Source organism: Oncorhynchus tshawytscha, linkage group LG12 (genome assembly GCF_018296145.1).
Source record: "Oncorhynchus tshawytscha isolate Ot180627B linkage group LG12, Otsh_v2.0, whole genome shotgun sequence".
Taxonomy (NCBI): domain Eukaryota; kingdom Metazoa; phylum Chordata; class Actinopteri; order Salmoniformes; family Salmonidae; genus Oncorhynchus; species Oncorhynchus tshawytscha.
This window is the reverse complement of record NC_056440.1, coordinates 2,972,441-2,995,812: the sequence shown is the minus strand read 5'-3', so window position 1 is coordinate 2,995,812 and position 23,372 is coordinate 2,972,441. Positions and strand designations below refer to the sequence as shown.

The following is a 23,372-nucleotide window of genomic DNA, read 5'->3' as shown; positions in this document are numbered from 1 at the left end:
CTGACCACATACTGACAACAACCTGACCACATACTGACCACAACCTGACCACAACCTGACCACATACTGACAACAACCTGACTACATACTGACAACAACCTGACCACATACTGACAACAACCTGAACACATACTGACAACAACCTGACAACAACCTGCAAACACTGACCACAACCTGACCACAACCTGACAACAACCTGAACAACAACCTGACAACAACCTGACAACAACCTGACCACACCCTGACAACAACCTGACCACATACTGACCACATACTGACAACAACCTGACCACATACTGACAACATCCTGACCACATACTGACAACAACCTGACAACAACCTGACCACATACTGACAACAACCTGACCACATACTGACAACAACCTGACCACAACCTGACAACAACCTGACCACATACTGACAACGACCTGACCACAACCTGACCACATACTGCCAACAACCTGACCACAACCTGACCACATACTGACCACATACTGACAACAACCTGACAACAACCTGACCACATACTGACAACAACATGACCACATACTGACAACAACCTGACAAGAACCTGACCACATACTGACAACAACCTGACCACATACTGACAACAACCTGACCACATACTGACAACAACCTGACCACATACTGACAACAACCTGACCAGATACTGACAACAACCTGACAACAACCTGACCACATACTGACAACCACCTGACCACATACTGACCACAACCTGACCACAACCTGACCACAACCTGACCACATACTGCCAACAACCTGACCACAACCTGACCACATACTGACCACATACTGACAACAACCTGACAACAACCTGACCACATACTGACAACAACATGACCACATACTGACAACAACCTGACAAGAACCTGACCACATACTGACAACAACCTGACCACATACTGACAACAACCTGGCCACATACTGACAACAACCTGACCACATACTGACAACAACCTGACCAGATACTGACAACAACCTGACAACAACCTGACCACATACTGACAACCACCTGACCACATACTGACCACAACCTGACCACAACCTGACCACAACCTGACCACATACTGACAACAACCTGACCACATACTGACAACAACCTGACCACACACTGACAATAACCTGACCACATACTGACAACAACCTGACAACAACCTGACAACAACCTGACAACAACCTGACCACACACTGACAACAACCTGACCACATACTGACAACAACCTGACAACAACCTGACAACAACCTGACCACAACCTGACCACAACCTGACCACACACTGACCACAACCTGACCACACACTGACAACAACCTGACCACAACCTGACCACAACCTGACCACAACCTGACAACAACCTGACAACAACCTGACAACAACCTGACTACAACCTGACCAGAACCTGACAACACCTGACCACAACCTGACCACAACCTGAAAACAACCTGACAACATCCTGACAACAACCTGACCACAACCTGACAACAACCTGACAACAACCTGACAAACACTGACCACAACCTGAACAACAATGAAACCGTGGACTAGATAAACACACCACGCCCCTCTTTTAAAATAAGGGGACATTTAAATAGCATGTAAAATGTATAGACTAGATAGAAACTAAATGTAGTCTAGTCTAGGCAAGGTCAAATCATTTAAACATACACATGAACAAAAACAAAATCATAATTTTACTATGATGACATTGTCTTTTCAACAAAGTCTATCATTCTAAAGACAATAAAATATGTCATTTGCAATACACAACATACATGTCCCAAGAGAGGGGGATTGAGATGCTAAATATATGTAAAGAGAGTAGTATAGGGCTGGTTTATGCAAAACCATGCAAGTGGATGATGTTAGCTGTCCCAGTATGAGGAAGGGACCGAGGGTTGATAACAGACAGATGACAGGAAGAGAGAGACCATCAGGAAGGGGGAGTGATATCAGATGACAGGAAGTGAGAGAACATCAGGAAGGAGGAGTGATAACAGACAGATGACAGGAAGTGAGAGACCATTAGGAAGGAGGAGTGATAACAGATGACGGGAAGAGAGAGACCATCAGGAAGGAGGAGTGATATCAGATGACAGGAAGTGAGAGACCATCAGGAAGGAGGAGTGATATCAGATGACAGGAAGAGAGAGACCATCAGGAAGGAGGAGTGATATCAGATGACAGGAAGAGAGAGACCATCCTAAGCTCATTATTTGCATCGGGATGCAAACACATTGTTCCTCTGTTCAAGTTGTTCTTTCCCTAACTACAGTGCCTCGCGAAAGTATTCGGGCCCCTTGAACTTTGCGACCTTCTGCCACATTTCAGGCTTCAAACATAAAGATATAAAACTGTATTTTTTTGTGAAGAATCAACAACAAGTGGGACACAATCATGAAGTGGAACGACATTTATTGGATATTTCAAACTTTTTTAACAAATCAAAAACTGAAAAATTGGGCGTGCAAAATTATTCAGCCCCTTTACTTTCAGTGCAGCAAACTCTCTCCAGAAGTTCAGTGAGGATCTCTGAATGATCCAATGTTGACCTAAATGACTAATGATGATAAATACAATCCACCTGTGTGTAATCAAGTCTCCGTATAAATGCACCTGCACTGTGATAGTCTCAGAGGTCCGTTAAAAGCGCAGATAGCATCATGAAGAACAAGGAACACACCAGGCAGGTCCGAGATACTGTTGTGAAGAAGTTTAAAGCCGGATTTGGATACAAAAAGATTTCCCAAGCTTTAAACATCCCAAGGAGCACTGTGCAAGCGATAATATTGAAATGGAAGGAGTATCAGACCACTGCAAATCTACCAAGACCTGGCCGTCCCTCTAAACTTTCAGCTCATACAAGGAGAAGACTGATCAGAGATGCAGCCAAGAGGCCCATGATCACTCTGGATGAACTGCAGAGATCTACAGCTGAGGTGGGAGACTCTGTCCATAGGACAACAATCAGTCGTATATTGCACAAATCTGGCCTTTATGGAAGAGTGGCAAGAAAGCCATTTCTTAAAGATATCCATAAAAAGTGTTTTAAAGTTTGCCACAAGCCACCTGGGAGACACACCAAATGTGGAAGAAGGTGCTCTGGTCAGATGAAACCAAAATTGAACTTTTTGGCAACAATGCAAAACGTTATGTTTGGCGTAAAAGCAACACAGCTCATCACCCTGAACACACCATCCCCACTGTCAAACATGGTGGTGGCAGCATCATGGTTTGGGCCTGCTTTTCTTCAGCAGGGACAGGGAAGATGGTTAAAATTGATGGGAAGATGGATGGAGCCAAATACAGGACCGTTCTGGAAGAAAACCTGATGGAGTCTGCAAAAGACCTGAGACTGGGACGGAGATTTGTCTTCCAACAAGACAATGATCCAAAACATAAAGCAAAATCTACAATGGAATGGTTCAAAAATAAACATATCCAGGTGTTAGAATGGCCAAGTCAAAGTCCAGACCTGAATCCAATCGAGAATCTGTGGAAAGAACTGAAAACTGCTGTTCACAAATGCTCTCCATCCAACCTCACTGAGCTCGAGCTGTTTTGCAAGGAGGAATGGGAAAAATTTCAGTCTCTCGATGTGCAAAACTGATAGAGACATACCCCAAGCGACTTACAGCTGTAATCGCAGCAAAAGGTGGCGCTACAAAGTATTAACTTAAGGGGGCTGAATAATTTTGCACGCCCAATTTTTCAGTTTTTGATTTGTTAAAAAAGTTTGAAATATCCAATAAATGTTGTTCCACTTCATGATTGTGTCCCACTTGTTGTTGATTCTTCACAAAAAAATACAGTTTTATATCTTTATGTTTGAAGCCTGAAATGTGGCAAAAGGTCGCAAAGTTCAAGGGGGCCGAATACTTTCGCAAGGCACTGTAGCTCTGTTGTTCTCTCCCTCTCCTTGTCTCTTTCTTTCTCTCCTCTTATCTGTATAAACATTTCTCCCTCTCTCTCACTTTCCACCACTCTCTCCCAGGCTATATATGGACTGTTGTATCTTCCTTCCTTTTTTTGTCTTTCTCTCTTGTTGGCTCTCTCTCTCCTTATCCACCCATCCAACAATCCCTCCTCCACCCCACACCAGTGTTGCTAGTCAGTTAGAGGGCTTAACACAAGGTAATTGACTCACGTTACACCCTACAGACAGACAGACAGACAGACAGACAGACAGACAGACAGGAGCATCAATAAAAACAATATAATAAGATGATGAGATAATATTATTAGATAACATTATTACGAAAATAAGACTATTGTCAATGAGATAATATATATATATATATATATATATATATTCACATAGTAAAAGTAGCACACAGGTTTAACCTCACCAAACGAAGTGCACACACACTCAATCTACACACAAAGCAAAAACAGGTTCCATTAAAAAAACGTTTTACAATAAATACATTTAATAACAGAAATATCATATTTACATAAGTATCCTGACCCTTTACTCAGTGCTTTGTTGAAGCACCTTTGGCAGTGATTACAGCCTCAAGTCTTCTTGGGTATGACGCTACCAGCTTGGCACACCTGTATTTGGGGAGTTTCTTCATTCTTCTTTGCAGATCCTCTCAAGCTCTGTTAGATTGGATGGGGAGCGTTGCTGCACAGCTATTTTCAGGTCTCTCCAGGGATGTTCGATCGGGTTCGAGTCCGGGGTCTGGCAGGTCCACTCAAGGACATTCAGAGACTTGTCCCGAAGCCACTCCTGCGTTGCCTTGGCTGTGTGCTTAGGGTCGTTGTCCTGTTGGAAGGTGAACCTTCACTCCAATCTGAGGTCCTGAGTGCTCTGGAGCAGGTTTTCATCAAGGATCTCTCTGTACTTTTCTCCGTTCGTCTTTGCCTCAATCCTGACTAGACTCCCAGTCCCTGCTGCTGAAAGACATCCCCACAGCATGATGCTGCCACCACCATGCTTCACCGTAGGGATGGTGCCAGGTTCCCGCAAGACGTGACACTTGGCATTCAGACCAAAGAGTTCAATAGTTCAATCTTGGTTTCATCAGACCAGAGAATCTTGTTTCTCGTGGTCTGAGAGTTTAGGTAGCTTTTTGGCAAACTCCAAGCAGGCTATCATGTGCCTTTTACTGAGGAGTGGCTTCCGTCTGGCCACTCTACCATAAAGGCCTGATTGGTTGAGTGCTGCAGAGATGGTTGTCTTTCTGGAAGGTTCTTCCATCTCCACAGAGGAACTCTAGAGCTCGCTCAGAGTGACCATCGGGTTCTTGGTCACCTCCCTGACCAAGGCCCTTCTCCCCCGATTGCTCAGTTTGGCCAGACGACCAGCTCTAGGAAGAGTCTTGGTGGTTCCAAACTTCTTCCATTTAAGAATGATGGAGGCCACTGTGTACTTGGGGACCTTCAATGCTGCAGAAATGTTTTGGTACCCTTCTCCAGATCTGTGCCTCGACACAATCCTGTCTTGGAGCTCTACGGACAATTCCTTCGACCCCGTGGCTTGGTTTTTGCTCTGATGTGCAATGTCAACTGTGGGACCTTATATAGACAGGTGTCTGCCTTTCCGAATCATGTTCAATCAATTGAATTTACCACAGGTGGACTCCAATCAAGTTGTAGAAACATCTCAAGGATGATCAATGGAACCAGGATGCACCTGAGCTCAATTTCGATTCTCACAGCAAAGGGTCTGAATACTTACTGTATGTAAATAAGGTATAATTGTTTTTTGTTTTTTATTAGAATACGAAAAATGTCTAAAAACACATTGTCATTATGGGGTATTGTTTGTAGATTGAGACGGGACATTTTTATTTTTAATCCATTTTAGAGTAAGGCTGTAATGTAACAAAATGTGGGAAAAGTCCATTCTTTCCGAATGCACTGTATATAATCGTCTACATCATTTCCAATCCACCATATATATTTGTAGATATTATTTTAAATATATTTATATACAGGCAAGCGTTTGGACACACCTACTCATTCAAGGGTTTTTCTTTAATTTTCAGTATACAACCTGTCCCCCTCAGTCAATATGGTGCTGCATGACCAACATGTCCCCCTCAGAGTCAATATGGTGCTGCATGACCAACATGTCCCCCTCAGAGTCAATATGGTGCTGCATGACCAACATGTCCCCCTCAGTCAATATGGTGCTGCATAGTCAACATATCCCCATCAGTCAATATGGTGCTGCATAGTCAACATATCCCCCTCAGAGTCAATATGGTGCTGCATAGTCAACATGTCCCCCTCAGAGTCAATATGGTGCTGCATGACCAACATGTCCCCCTCAGTCAATATGGTGCTGCATAGTCAACATGTCCCCCTCAGAGTCAATATGGTGCTGCATGACCAACATGTCCCCCTCAGTCAATATGGTGCTGCATGACCAACATGTCCCCCTCAGTCAATATGGTGCTGCATGACCAACATGTCCCCCTCAGTCAATATGGTGCTGCATGACCAACATGTCATATCCCCTCAGTCCCCTAGTCATATGGTGCTGCATGACCAACCCTCAGTCAATATGGTGCTGCATGACCAACATGTCCCCCTCAGTCAATATGGTGCTGCATGACCAACATGTCCCCTCAGTCAATATGGTCCCCCCCCCTCAGTCAATATGGTGCTGCATGACCAACATGTCCCCCAGTCAATCAGTCAATATGGTGCTGCATGACCAACATGTCCCCCTCAGTCAATATGGTGCTGCATGACCAACATGTCCCCCTCAGTCAATATGGTGCCCCAACATGTCCCCTCAGTCAATATGGTGCTGCATGACCAACATGTCCCCCTCAGTCAATATGGTGCTGCATGACCAACATGTCCCCCTCAGTCAATATGGTGCTGCATGACCAACATGTCCCCCTCAGTCAATATGGTGCTGCATGACCAACATGTCCCCCAGTCAATCAGTCAATATGGTGCTGCATAGTCAACATGTCCCCCTCAGTCAATATGGTGCTGCATGACCAACATGTCCCCCTCAGTCAATATGGTGCTGCATGACCAGTCAACATGTCCCCCTCAGTCAATATGGTGCTGCATGACCAACATGTCCCCCTCAGTCAATATGGTGCTGCATGACCAACATGTCCCCCTCAGTCAATATGGTGCTGCATGACCAACATGTCCCCCTCAGTCAATATGGTGCTGCATGACCAACATGTCCCCCTCAGTCAATATGGTGCTGCATAACCAACATGTCCCCCTCAGTCAATATGGTGCTGCATGACCAACATGTCCTCAGTCAATATGGTGCATACAGCAGTATTATCAATATGGTGCTGCAGCAATTCAAATATGGTGCTGCATATAAATCCCTCCAATATGGTGCTGCACATTAAGACATGTCCCCTTCAATTTTTTGCATTTTTACCTTTATTTAACAAGGCAAGTCAATATGTGCTAATGAACAAATTCTTATTTTCAATGACGGTCCTAGGAATATGGTGTTGCAGGTGAAGATGTCCCCCTCAGATTTGAAGCTTGTCAGCTGGGGGATTTGAACTTGCAACCTTTTGGTAAATGGTCCAACGCTCTAACCACTAGGCTACCCTGCACAGGTTAATGCACAGTGCAGTCAATATGGTGCTGCATGAGAACATGTCCCCCTAATCAATATGGTGCTGCATGACAACATGTTCCCCTCAGTCAATATGGTAACATAAAGACCAACATGAATCAAGTCAATATGGTGCTGCAGAGAAGAGAAGTCAATATGGTGCTGCATTTGACTCAGTAAAATAGTCCTGCCAGAACTGCATGACCAACATGTCCCCTCAGTCAATATGGTGCTGCACCACCACCTCTCAGTCAATATGGTGCTGCATGACAACATGTCCCCCACATGGTGTGCTGTTATAACCTATATGGTGTATCTGATATAATCAATATGGTGCTATATATGGTGTATCTGTTATAATACTATATGGTCCCCCTCAGTATATATGGTGTATCTGTTATAATACTATATGGTGTATATATGGTGTATCTGTTATAATACTATATGGTGCTGCATGACCAACATGTCCCCCTTATAATATGGTGCTGCATGATATATGGTGTATCCCTTATAATACTATATGGTGCTGCATGATAATACTATATGTCCCCCTATCAATATGGTGCTGCATGACTGTTATACATGTCCCCTGTTATCAATATGGTGCTGCATGACCAACATGTCCCCCTCAGTCAATATGGTGCTGCATAATACTATATGTCCCCCTGTTATATACTATATGCATGTATCTGTTATAATACTATATGGTGCTATGACTGTTATAATACTATATGGTGTATCTGTTATAATACTATATGGTGCTGTTATAATACATATGGTGTATCTGTTATAATACTATATGGTGCTGTTATAATACTGTATGGTGTATCTATGGTGTGCATCTGTTATAATACTATATGGTGCTATCTGTTATAATACTATATGTCAATATGGTGCTGTTATAATACTATATGTGTATCAATATGGTGCTGCATCTGTCCCCCTATAATACTATATGCTGCATCTGTTATAATACAATATGGTGCTGCATCTGTTATAATACTCAGTCATGGTGCTCTGTTATAATACTATCAATATGGTGCTATCTGTTATAATATGGTGCTATATGTCCCCCATCAATATGGTGCTATCTGTTATAATACCCCCTATATGGTGCTGTTATAACATGTCCCCCTAGTCTATGGTGCTGCATGACCAACATGTTATAATCAATATGGTGCTCTGTTATAATACCCCCTATGTGTATATATGGTGTATCTGTTATAATACTATATGGTCCCCTATATGGTGTATCTGTTATAGTAATATGGTGCTGCTGTTATAATGGGTGTATCTGTTATAATACCATATGTCCCCCTGTATATATGGTGCTATAGTCATATATAATATGGTGCTGCATCTGTTATAATACTATATGGTGCTGCATCTGTTATAATACTATATGGTGTTATAATAATATGGTGCTGTTATAATACCCCCTGGTCACTATACTATACATGTCCCCTCAGTCAATATGGTGCTATCTGTTATAATACAATATGGTGCTATCTGTTATAATACTATAATACTATATGGTCAGTAATATGGTATAATACTATACATGTATCTGTTATAATATATGGTGCTGCATGACCTGTTATAATACATGTCCCCTCTGTTATAATCAATATGGTGCTGTTATAATACTATGTCCCCCTGTAATATGGTGCTGCATATCTGTTATAATACTCAATATGGTGTATCTGTTATAATACATATGTGTATCTCAGTTATAATACTGCATATGGTGTATCTGTTATAATACAATATGGTGCTGTTATAATACATGTCCCCCTCAGTCAATATGGTGTATCTGTTATAAGTACAATATGGTGCTGCATCTGTTATAATCAATATGGTGCTGCATGACTGTTATAATACATATGGTGTATCTGTTATATACCATATGGTGTATCTGTTATAATACTGGTGCTGTATCTGTTATAATATGGTGCTGTTACCAATACATATCCCCTGTCAATATGGTGCTGCATGACCAACATGTCCCCCTAGTCAATATGGTGCTATATGGTGCTGCATGTATCTGTTATAATCAATATGGTGCTGCATGACCAACATGTTATATCAATATGGTGCTGCATGACTGTTATAAGTCAATATGGTGCTGCATAATACTACATGTCCCCTCAGTCAATATGGTGCTGCATGACCAACATGTCCCCCTGTCAATATGGTGCTGCATGACCAACATGTCCCCTCTGTTATCAATATGGTGCTGCATGACCAACATGTCCCCCTCAGTCAATATGGTGCTGCATGACCAACATGTCCCCCTGTTAGTCAATATGGTGCTGCATGACCAACATGTCCCCCTCAGTCAATATGGTGCTGCATGACCAACATGTCCCCTCAGTCAATATGGTGCTGCATACCAACATGTCCCCCTCAGTCAATATGGTGCTGTTATAATAACATGTCCCCCTCAGTCAATATGGTGCTGCATACCATACATGTCCCCTCAGTCAATATGGTGCTGCATGACCAACATGTCCCCCTCAGTCAATATGGTGCTGCATGACCAACATGTCTAGTCAATATGGTGCTGCATGACCAACATGTCCCCCTTATAGTCAATATGGTGCTGTTATAATACAACATGTCCCCTGTTAGTCAATATGGTGCTGTTATAATACTACATGTCCCCCTCAGTCAATATGGTGCTGTTATAATACAACATGTCCCCCTGTTAGTCAATATGGTGCTGCATGACCAACATACAACATGTCATCTGTTACCAACATGTCCCCTCAGTCAATATGGTGCTGCATGACCAACTGTCCCCTCAGTCAATATGGTGCTGCATGACCAACATGTCCCCCTCATCAATATGGTGCTGCATGACCAACATGTCCCCCTCAGTCAATATGGTTAATACTAATATGGTGCTGCATGACCAACATGTTATCAGTCAATATGGTGCTGCATCTGTCCCCCTAAGTCAATATGGTGCTATCTGTTATAATAGTCAATATGGTGCTGCATATCTGTTATAATCAATATGGTGCTGCATGATAACATGTCCCCCTCAGTATATGGTTATAATACTATAATATGGTGCTATCCAACATGTCCCCCTAATCAATATGGTGCTATCTGTTATAATACTATATGGTGTCCCCCTCATCAATATGGTGCTATCTGTCCCCCTAAGTCAATATGGTGCTGCATGACCAACATGTTATAATACTATATGGTGCTGCATGACCAACATGTTATCAATATATGCTGCATGACCAACATGTTATAATACAATATGGTGCTATCTGTTATAATATGGTGCTGCATACCAACATGTCCCCCTCAGTCAATATGGTGCTGCATGACCAACATGTCCCCCTCAGTCAATATGGTGCTGCATGACTGTTATAATACTATATGGTGTATCTGTCCCCCTATAGTCAATATGGTGCTGTTATGACCAACATGTCCCCCTCAGTAATATGGTGTATCTGTTATAATACTATCAATATGGTGCTGCATGACCAACATGTTATAATGGTCTGTTATAATACTATATGGTGTATCTGTTATAATACTATATGGTGCTGTTATAATACTATATGTCTGTTATAATACTATATGGTGTATCTGTTATATTACTATATGGTGTTATATATGACTGTCCCCCTATCAATATGGTGCTATATGGTGTCCCCTCATAATATGGTGCTGTTATAACCAACATGTCCCCTATCAATATGGTGCTGTATAAACATGTCCCCCTCATCAATATAGTGCTGCATAAACATACCCCCTCATCAATATGGTGTATCTGTCCCCCTAATACAATATGGTGCTGCATATATGGTGTATCTGTTATAATAATGGTGTATCTGTTATAATCATAATATGGTGTATCTGTTATAAGTACTATATGGTGTATCTGTTATAATACTATATGGTGCTGTTATAACTGTTATCATACAATACTATATGGTGTATCTGTTATAATACTATGGTCCATCTGTTATAATACTATATGGTGTATATGCACAGTGTTATAATACTATATTTGTATCTGTTATAATACTATATGGTGTATCTGTTATAATATATATGGTGTATCTGTTATAATACTATATGGTGTATCTGTTATAATACTATATGGTGTATCTGTTATAATACTATATGGTGTATCTGTTATAACAGTGTATCCACATGTTATAATACTATATGGTGTATCTGTTATAATACTATATGGTGTATCTGTTATAATACTATATGGTGTATGTTATAATACTATATGGTGTATCTGTTATAATACTATATGGTGTATCTGTATATATCTGTTATAATACTATATGGTGTATCTGTTATAATACTATATGGTGTATCTAGTGAATAATACTATAATACAATATGGTGTATCTGTTATAATACTATATGGTGTATCTGTTATAATACTATATGGTGTATCTGTTATAATACTATATGGTGTATATATGGTGTATCTGTTATAATACTATATGGTGTATCTGTTATAATACTATATGGTGTATCTGTTATAATACTATATGGTGTATCTGTTATAATACTATATGGTGTATCTGTTATAATACTATATGGTGTATCTGTTATAATACTATATGGTGTATCTGTTATAATACTATATGGTGTATCTGTTATAATACTATATGGTGTATCTGTTATAATACTATATGGTGTATCTGTTATAATACTATATGGTGTATATATGGTGTATCTGTTATAATACTATATGGTGTATCTGTTATAATACTATATGGTGTATCTGTTATAATACTATATGGTGTATATATGGTGTATCTGTTATAATACTATATGGTGTATCTGTTATAATACTATATGGTGTATCTGTTATAATACTATATGGTGTATCTGTTATAATACTATATGGTGTATCTGTTATAATACTATATGGTGTATATATGGTGTATCTGTTATAATACTATATGGTGTATCTGTTATAATACTATATGGTGTATATATGGTGTATCTGTTATAATACTATATGGTGTATCTGTTATAATACTATATGGTGTATCTGTTATAATACTATATGGTGTATCTGTTATAACTATATGGTGTATCTGTTATAATATATATGGTGTATCTGTTATAATACTATATGGTGTATCTGTTATAATACTATATCTGTTATAATACTATATGTGTATCTGTTATAATAATACTATATGGTGTATCTGTTATAATACTATATGGTGTATCTGTTATAATACTATATGGTGTATCTGTTATAATACTATATGGTGTATCTGTTATAATACTATATGGTGTATCTGTTATAATACTATATGGTGTATCTGTTATAATACTATATGGTGTATCTGTTATAATACTATATGGTGTATATATGGTGTATCTGTTATAATACTATATGGTGTATATATGGTGTATCTGTTATAATACTATATGGTGTATCTGTTATAATACTATATGGTGTATCTGTTATAATACTATATGGTGTATATATGGTGTATCTGTTATAATACTATATGGTGTATCTGTTATAATACTATATGGTGTATCTGTTATAATACTATATGGTGTATCTGTTATAATACTATATGGTGTATCTGTTATAATACTATATGGTGTATCTGTTATAATACTATATGGTGTATATATGGTGTATCTGTTATAATACTATATGGTGTATCTGTTATAATACTATATGGTGTATCTGTTATAATACTATATGTTATCTGTTATAATACTATATGGTGTATCTGTTATAATATATATGTGTATAATGATATAATACTATATGGTGTATCTGTTATAATACTATATGGTGTATATATATGGTGTATCTGTTATAATACTATATGGTGTATCTGTTATAATACTATATGGTGTATCTGTTATAATACTATATGGTGTATATATACTATATGGTGTATCTGTTATAATACTATACTATATACTATATGGTGTATCTGTTATAATACTATATGTGTATCTGTTATAATACTATATGGTGTATCTGTTATAATACTATATGTGTATCTGTTATAATACTATATATGTATATATGGTGTATCTGTTATAATACTATATATGTATCTGTTATATAATACTATATGGTGTATCTGTTATAATACTATATGGTGTATCTGTTATAATACTATATGGTGTATCTGTTATATACTATATGGTGTATATAATACTATATGGTGTATCTGTTATAATACTATATGGTGTATCTGTTATAATACTATATGGTGTATCTGTTATAATACTATATGGTGTATCTGTTATAATACTATATGGTGTATCTGTTATAATACTATATGGTGTATCTGTTATAATACTATATGGTGTATCTGTTATAATACTATATGGTGTATCTGTTATAATACTACTATATGGTGTATCTGTTATAATACTATATGGTGTATCTGTTATAATACTATATGGTGTATCTGTTATAATACTATATGGTGTATCTGTTATAATACTATGGTGTATGTTATAATACTATATGTGTATCTGTTATATGGTGTATCTGTTATAATACTATATGGTGTATATATACTATATGGTGTATCTGTTATAATACTATATGGTGTATCTGTGGTGTATCTGTTATAATACTATATGGTGTATCTGTTATAATACTATATGGTGTATCTGTTATAATACTATATGGTGTATCTGTTATAATACTATATGGTGTATCTGTTATAATACTATATGGTTATAATACTATATGGTGTATCTGTTATAATACTATATGGTGTATATGGTGTATATATGGTGTATCTGTTATATATACTATATGGTGTATCTGTTATAATACTATATGTGTATCTGTTATAATACTATATATGGTGTATAATACTGTTATAATATATATGGTGTATCTGTTATAATACTATATACTATATGTGTATCTGTTATAATACTATATGGTGTATCTGTTATAATACTATGGTGTATCTGTATAATACTATATGGTGTATCTGTTATAATACTATATGGTATATATGTATCTGTTATAATACTATATGGTGTATCTGTTATAATACTATATGGTGTATCTGTTAATAATACTGTTATAATACTATATGGTGTATCTGTTATAATACTATATGGTGTATCTGTTATAATGGTGTATCTGTTATAATACTATATCTGTTATAATACTATATGGTGTATCTGTTATAATACTATATGGTGTATCTGTTATAATACTATATGGTGTATCTGTTATAATACTATATGGTGTATCTGTTATAATACTATATGGTGTATCTGATATAATACTATATGGTGTATTTATGGTGTATCTGTTATAATACTATATGGTGTATATATGGTGTATCTGTTATAATACTATATGGTGTATATATGGTGTATCTGTTATAATACTATATGGTGTATCTGTTATAATACTATATGGTGTATATGTTATAATACTATATGGTGTATCTGTTATAATACTATATGGTGTATCTGTTATAATACTATATGGTGCATCTTACTTCCGGCGCCGACAGAGATGGCCGCCTCGCTTCGCGTTCCTAGGAAACTATGCAGTTTTTTGTTTTTTTACGTGTTATTTCTTACACTAGTACCCCAGGTCATCTTAGGTTTCATTACATACAGCCGAGAAGAACTACTGAATATAAGATCAGCGTCAACTCACCATCAGTACGACCAAGAATATGTTTTTCGCGATGCGGATCCTGTGTTCTGCCTTACAACCAGTGTAACCGAGTGGATCACATGCAGCGACCAAAAAAAAAAACGACTCAGAAAAAGAGGGAAACGAAGCGGTCTTCTGGTCAGACTCCGGAGACAGGCACATCGTGCACCACTCCCTAGCATTCTTCTTGCCAATGTCCATTCTCTTGACAACAAGGTTGATGAAATCCGAGCAAGGGTAGCATTCCAGAGGGACATCAGAGACTGTAACGTTCTCTGCTTCACGGAAACATGGCTAACTGGAGAGACGCTATCCGAAGCGGTGCAGCCAGCGGGTTTCTCCACGCATCGCGCCGACAGAAACAAACATCTTTCTGGTAAGAAGAGGGGCGGGGGCGTATGCCTCATGGCCAACGTGACATGGTGTGATGAAAGAAACATACAGGAACTCAAATCCTTCTGTTCACCTGATTTAGAATTCCTCACAATCAAATGTAGACCGTATTATCTACCAAGAGAATTCTCTTCGATTATAATCACAGCCGTATATATCCCCCCCCAAGCAGACACATCGATGGCTCTGAACGAACTTTATTTAACTCTCTGCAAACTGGAAACGATTTATCCGGAGGCTGCATTCATTGTAGCTGGGGATTTTAACAAGGCTAATCTGAAAACAAGACTCCCTAAATTTTATCAGCATATCGATTGCGCAACCAGGGGTGGAAAGACCCTGGATCATTGTTACTCTAACTTCCGCGACGCATATAAGGCCCCGCCCCGCCCCCCTTTCGGAAAAGCTGACCACGACTCCATTTTGTTGATCCCTGCCTACAGACAGAAACTAAAACAAGAAGCTCCCATGCTGAGGTCTGTCCAACGCTGGTCCGACCAAGCTGACTCCACACTCCAAGACTGCTTCCATCACGTGGACTGGGAGATGTTTCGTATTGCGTCAGACAACAACATTGACGAATACGCTGATACGGTGTGCGAGTTCATTAGAACGTGCGTTGAAGATGTCGTTCCCATAGCAACGATTAAAACATTCCCTAACCAGAAACTGTGGATTGATGGCAGCATTCGTGTGAAACTGAAGGCACGAACCACTGCTTTTAATCAGGGCAAGGTGTCTGGTAACATGACTGAATACAAACAGTGGAGCTATTCCCTCCGCAAGGCTATCAAACAAGCTAAGCGCCAGTACAGAGACAAAGTAGAATCTCAATTCAACGGCTCAGACACAGGAGGCATGTGGCAGGGTCTACAGTCAATCACGGACTACAGGAAGAAACCCAGCCCAGTCACGTTCCAGGATGTCTTGCTCCCAGGCAGACTAAATAACTTTTTTGCCCGCTTTGAGGACAATACAGTGCCACTGACACGGCCTGCAACGGAAACATGCGGTCTCTCCTTCACTGCAGCCGAAGTGAGTAAGACATTTAAACGTGTTAACCCTCGCAAGGCTGCAGGCCCAGACGGCATCCCCAGCCGCGCCCTCAGAGCATGCGCAGACCAGCTGGCCGGTGTGTTTACGGACATATTCAATCAATCCCTATACCAGTCTGCTGTTCCCACATGCTTCAAGAGGGCCACCATTGTTCCTGTTCCCAAGAAAGCTAAGGTAACTGAGCTAAACGACTACCGCCCGTAGCACTCACATCCGTCATCATGAAGTGCATTGAGAGACTAGTCAAGGACCATATCACCTCCACCCTACCTGACACCCTTGACCCACTCCAATTTGCTTACCGCCCAAATAGGTCCACAGACGATGCAATCTCAACCACACTGCACACTGCCCTAACCCATCTGGACAAGAGGAATACCTATGTGAGAATGCTGTTCATCGACTACAGCTCGGCATTCAACACCATAGTACCCTCCAAGCTCGTCATCAAGCTCGAGACCCTGGGTCTCGACCCCGCCCTGTGCAACTGGGTACTGGACTTCCTGACGGGCCGCCCCCAGGTGGTGAGGGTAGGCAACAACATCTCCTCCCCGCTGATCCTCAACACTGGGGCCCCACAAGGGTGCGTTCTGAGCCCTCTCCTGTACTCCCTGTTCACCCACGACTGTGTGGCCATGCACGCCTCCAACTCAATCATCAAGTTTGCGGACGACACAACAGTGGTAGGCTTGATTACCAACAACGACGAGACGGCCTACAGGGAGGAGGTGAGGGCCCTCGGAGTGTGGTGTCAGGAAAATAACCTCACACTCAACTTCAACAAAACTAAGGAGATGATTGTGGACTTCAGGAAACAGCAGAGGGAACACCCCCATCCACATCGATGGAACAGTAGTGGAGAGGGTAGCAAGTTTTAAGTTCCTCGGCATACACATCACAGACAAACTGAATTGGTCCACTCACACAGACAGCATCGTGAGGAAGGCGCAGCAGCGCCTCTTCAACCTCAGGAGGCTGAAGAAATTCGGCTTGTCACCAAAAGCACTCACAAACTTCTACAGATGCACAATCGAGAGCATCCTGGCGGGCTGTATCACCGCCTGGTATGGCAACTGCACCGCCCTCAACCGTAAGGCTCTCCAGAGGGTAGTGAGGTCTGCACAACGCATCACCGGGGGCAAACTACCTGCCCTCCAGGACACCTACACCACCCGATGTTACAGGAAGGCCATAAAGATCATCAAGGACATCAACCACCCGAGCCACTGCCTGTTCACCCCGCTGTCATCCAGAAGGCGAGGTCAGTACAGGTGCATCAAAGCTGGGACCGAGAGACTGAAAAACAGCTTCTATCTCAAGGCCATCAGACTGTTAAACAGCCACCACTAACATTGAGTGGCTACTGCCAACACACTGTCAATGACACTGACTCTACTCCAGCCACTTTAATCATGGGAATTGATGGGAAATTATGTAAATATATCACTAGCCACTTTAAACAATGCTACCTTATATAATGTTACTTACCCTACATTATTCATCTCATATGCATACGTTGATACTGTACTCTATATCATCGACTGCATCCTTATGTAATACATGTATCACTAGCCACTTTAACTATGCCACTTGGTTTACATACTTATCTCATATGTATATACTGTACTCGATATCATCTACTGTATCTTGCCTATGCTGCTCTGTACCATCACTCATTCATATATCCTTATGTACATATTCTTTATCCCCTTACACTGTGTATAAGACAGTAGTTTTTTTGGAATTGTTAGTTAGATTACTTGTTCGTTATTACTGCATTGTCGGAACTAGAAGCACAAGCATTTCGCTACACTCGCATTAACATCTGCTAACCATGTGTATGTGACAAATAAAATTTGATTTGATTTGATTTGTATCTGTTATATTACTATATGGTGTATCTGTTATAATACTATATGGTGTATATATGGTGTATCTGTTATAATACTATATGGTGTATCTGTTATAATACTATATGGTGTATCTGTTATAATACTATATGGTGTATCTGTTATAATACTATATGGTGTATCTGTTATAATACTACATGGTGTATCTGTTATAATACTATATGGTGTATTTATGGTGTATCTGTTATAATACTATGTGGTGTATCTGTTATAATACTACATGGTGTATCTGTTATAATACTATATGGTGTATTTATGGTGTATCTGTTATAATACTATATGGTGTATCTGTTATAATACTATATGGTGTATCTGTTATAATACTATATGGTGTATCTGATATAATACTATATGGTGTATATATGGTGTATCTGTTATAATACTATGTGGTGTATCTGTTATAATACTACATGGTGTATCTGTTATAATACTATATGGTGTATTTATGGTGTATTTTATAATACTATGGTGTATCTGTTATAATACTATATGGTGTATCTGTTATAATACTATATGGTGTATATATGTGTATCTGTTATAATACTATATGGTGTATCTTATGATCTGTTATAATACTATATGGTGTATATATTACTATGTATCTGTTATAATACTATATGGTGTATATATGGTGTATCTGTTATAATACTATATGTGTATCTGTTATAATACTATATGTATATATGTGTATCTGTTATAATACTATATGATGTATCTGTTATAATACTGGTGTATCTGTTATAATACTACATGGTGTATCTGTTATATTACTATATGGTGTATCTGTTATAATACTACATGGTGTATCTGTTATAATACTACATGGTGTATCTGTTATAATACTATATGGTGTATCTGTTATAATACTATATGGTGTATATATGGTGTATCTGTTATAATACTATATGGTGTATATATGGTGTATCTGTTATAATACTAGCTTAAGCCTGAGCTCTGACCTCGTATACAGCATGTTTACAGTACAACACTGTGTTCAGGTTTAGCCTGACCTCTGACCTCGTATACAGCATGTTTACAGTACAACACTGTGTTCAGGTTTAGTTGCTTATTAGTGTCCAAATCAGCCGTTTTCAACCCGTATACAGGTACGCGTGGAAAGGCCTACCGAGCAGGGGTGGGAAAAGAACCCCATTGTCATACTTGAGTAACAGTAAAGATCCCTTCATAGAAAGTTACTCAAGTAAAAGTGGAAGTCACCCAGTAAAATACTACTTGAGGAAAATCATTTTAAATTCCTTATATTAAGCAAAGCAGACCCATTTCCTTGTAAATGTTCTTTCTTCCGGATAGCCAGGGTCACACTCCAACACTCAGACATTATTTACAAAAGACGCATTTGTGTTTAGTAAGTCTGCCAGATCAGAGGCAGTTGGGATGACCACGTGTTCTCTTGATAAGTTTGTACATTTGTCTATTTTCCTGTCCTGTTAAGCATTGTCACGCCCTGGTCAAAGTATTTTGTGTTTATCTTTATGTATTTGGTCAGGCCAGGATGTGGCATGGGGTTTTTGTAATTGTGGTGTGTTTGTCTTGGGGTTTTGGTGGTGGTATTGGGATTGTAGCTTAGTGGGTTGTCTAGCAAAGTCTATGGCTGTCTGGAGTGGTTCTCAATCAGAGGCAGGTGCTTATCATTGTCTCTGATTGGGAACCATATTTAGGCAGCCATATTCTTTGAGTTTGTCGTGGGTGATTGTCCTTAGTGTCTTACTTGTACTCTCTGTTAGTTTGCACTAGATAGGCTGTTTTCGGTTTTCATTACGTTTATTGTTTAGTCGTGTTTAGTGTTTAGTCGTGTTTAGTGTTTAGTCGTGTTTACGTTTTGTTTAATAAATATGGATCGCAATCGACACGCTGCAGTTTGGTCCGACTCTCCTTCATCACCACTAGAAAACCGTAACAGAATCACCCACCACCAACGGACCAAGCAGCGTGTTAACAGGCAGGAACCACAGGAGAGGCAACAGAGGCAGCAGCAGCAGGAGCAGCAGCAGCTGCAGTGGGAGAGGCTGCACCACCTGGAGAAATGGACATGGGAGGAAGAACTGGACGGTAAAGGACCCTGGGCTCAGCCTGGAGAATATCGCCGCCCCAAGGAAGAACTGGAGGCGGCGAAAGCTGAGAGGCGCAGATATGAGGAGGCAGCACGGCGTAGCGGATGGAAGCCTGAGAATCAGCCCCAAAAATTTCTTGGGGGGCTCAGGGAGAGTGTGGCAGAGTCAGGAGTCAGACCTGAGCCAACTCTCCCTGTTTATCGTGAGGAGCCAAGGAGGAGACCAGAACCAGAGACTGTGAAGGAGTTAATGGGGAAATTGGAGGAGAGAGAAATGAGGGAGTTGCTGTGTTGGTGCTTTTTGCATGGAATTCGCCCGACGGAACGTGTTGGGGATTTGATGGCACCTGGGTTAGCGCTCCATACTCGTCCTGAGGTGCGTGTTAGTCGGCTGGTGAAGTTGGTGCCAGCCTCACGCACCAGGCCTCCTGTGCACATCCCTAGCCTTGCACGTCCTGTGCCACCTTCACACTCCAGTCCTCCGGTAGCAGCTCCCCGCACCAGGCTTCCTGTGCGTGTCCTCGATCCAGTACCACCAGTTCCAGCACCACGCACCAGGCCTTCAGTGTGCCTCGCCTGTTCAGCGCAGCCAGCGCTTTTCTCCTCTCCTGCGCTGCTGGAGTCTCCCGCCTGTTTAGCGCAGCCAGAGCCTTTCTCCTCTACAGCGCTGCCGGAGCCTCCCGCCTGTTCAGCGCAGCCAGAGCCTTCCTCCTCTACAGCGCTGCCGGAGTCTCCCGCCTGTTCAGCGCAGCCAGAGCCTTCCTCCGACACAGCGCTGCAGGAGTCTCCCGCCTGTTCAGCGCAGCCAGAGCTGCCAGTCTGCATGAAGCAGCCAGAGCTGTCAGTCTGCATGAAGCAGCCAGTCTACATGAAGCAGCCCGAGCTGCCAGTCTGCATGAAGCAGCCAGTCTACATGGAGCAGCCAGAGCTGTCAGTCTGCATGAAGCAGCCAGAGCTGCCAGTCTGCAAGGAGCTGCCAGTCTGCAAGGAGCTGCCAGTCTGCAAGGAGCTGCCAGTCTGCAAGGAGCTGCCAGTCTGCAAGGAGCTGCCAGTCTGCACGGAGCTGTCAGTCTGCACGGAGCTGTCAGTCTGCAAGGAGCTATCAGTCTGCAAGGAGCTGTCAGTCTGCAAGGAGCTGTCAGTCTGCAAGGAGCTGTCAGTCTGTAAGGAGCTGCCAGTCTGCAAGGAGCTGCCAGTCAGCACGGAGCCGCCAGAGCGGTCAGTCTGTAAGAAGCCGCCAGAGCTGTCAGCCTATATGGAGCAGCTAGTGCCGCCAGTCTGCCCAGCGCCGCCAGTGCCCCCAGTCTGCCCAGCGTCGCCAGTCTGCCCAGCGCCGTCAGTCTGCCCAGCATCGCCAGTCTGCCCAGCATCGCCAGTCGGCCCAGCACCGCCAGTCTGCCCAGCGTCGTCAGTCTGCCCAGCGTCGTCAGTCTGCCCAGCGTCGTCAGTCTGCCCAGCACCACCAGTCTGCCCAGCACCGCCAGTCTGCCCAGCACCACCAGTCTGCCCAGCACCGCCAGTCTGCCCAGCACCGCCAGTCTGCCCAGCACCGCCAGTCTGCCCAGCGCCGCCAGTCTGCCCAGCGCCGCCAGTCTGCCCAGTCCGCCAGTCTGCCCAGATCTGCCAGTCAACCAGACTCTTCCAGATCTGCCAGTCAACCACTCAGATCTGCTCAATCCAGATCCGCCAGTCAGCCGGGATCTGCCAGAACTGCCAGTCAACCAGGATCCGCCAGTCGACCAGGATCTGCCAGTCGGCCAGGATCTGCCAGTCAGCCAGGATCCGCCAGTCTGCCAGGATTAGTTAGGTCCGCCATTCAGCCAGGATCCGCCAGTCTGCCAGGATCCGCCAGTCTGCCAGGATCCGCCAGTCAGCCAGGATCCACCAGTCAGCCAGGATCCGCCAGTCTGCCAGGATCCACCAGTCAGCCAGGATCCGCCAGAACTGCCAGTCAGCCAGGATCCGCCAGTCAGCCAGGATCCACCAGTCAGCCAGGATCCGCCAGTCTGCCAGGATCGGCCAGGATCCGCCAGTCTGCCAGGATCCGCCAGTCTGCCAGGATCCGCCAGTCTGCCAGGATCCGCCAGTCTGCCAGGATCCACCAGAACTGCCAGTCGGCCAGGATCTGCCAGTCGGCCAGGATCTGCCAGTCAGCCAGGATCCGCCAGTCTGCCAGGATCAGTTAGATCCGCCATTCAGCCAGGATCCGCCAGTCTGTCAGGATCCGCCAGTCTGCCAGGATCCGCCAGTCTGCCAGGATCCACCAGTCTGCCAGGATCCACCAGTCAGCCAGGATCCGCCAGAAGTGCCAGTCAGCCAGGATCTGCCGGAACCACCAGCCAGCCAGGATCTGGTAGATCCATCAACCTGCCTGAGCTTCCTCTCACTCCTGAGCTTCCTCTCACTCCTGAGCTTCCTCCTCACTCCTGAGCTTCCTCTCGGTCCCGAGCTTCCCCTCGGTCCTGAGCTTCCCCTCGGTCCCGAGCTTCCCCTCGGTCCCGGCTCCCCTCGGTCCCGAGCTACCCCCTCAGTCCAGTGGGGCCCGTCCCCTGTTAGGTGGGGCCCGTTGTTAGGTTTCCTAGGCCAAGGTTAGCGGCGAGGGTCGCCACTCAAGGGACACTAAGGAGGTGGACTGAGACAATTATGGAGTGGGGTCCACGTCCAGCACCAGAGCCGCCACCGCGGACAGATGCCCACCC

The 23,372-nt window shown here is 42.2% G+C and overlaps 1 protein-coding gene across 2 annotated transcripts in view; it reads right to left on the bottom strand.

Annotated features, from left to right (window-relative positions):
* The window catches only part of LOC112238964 (AT-rich interactive domain-containing protein 3A), a 251,716-nt gene that overhangs the window by 199,577 nt on the left and 28,767 nt on the right, over positions 1-23,372 (bottom strand). The gene's annotated exons all lie outside the window — the stretch shown is intronic.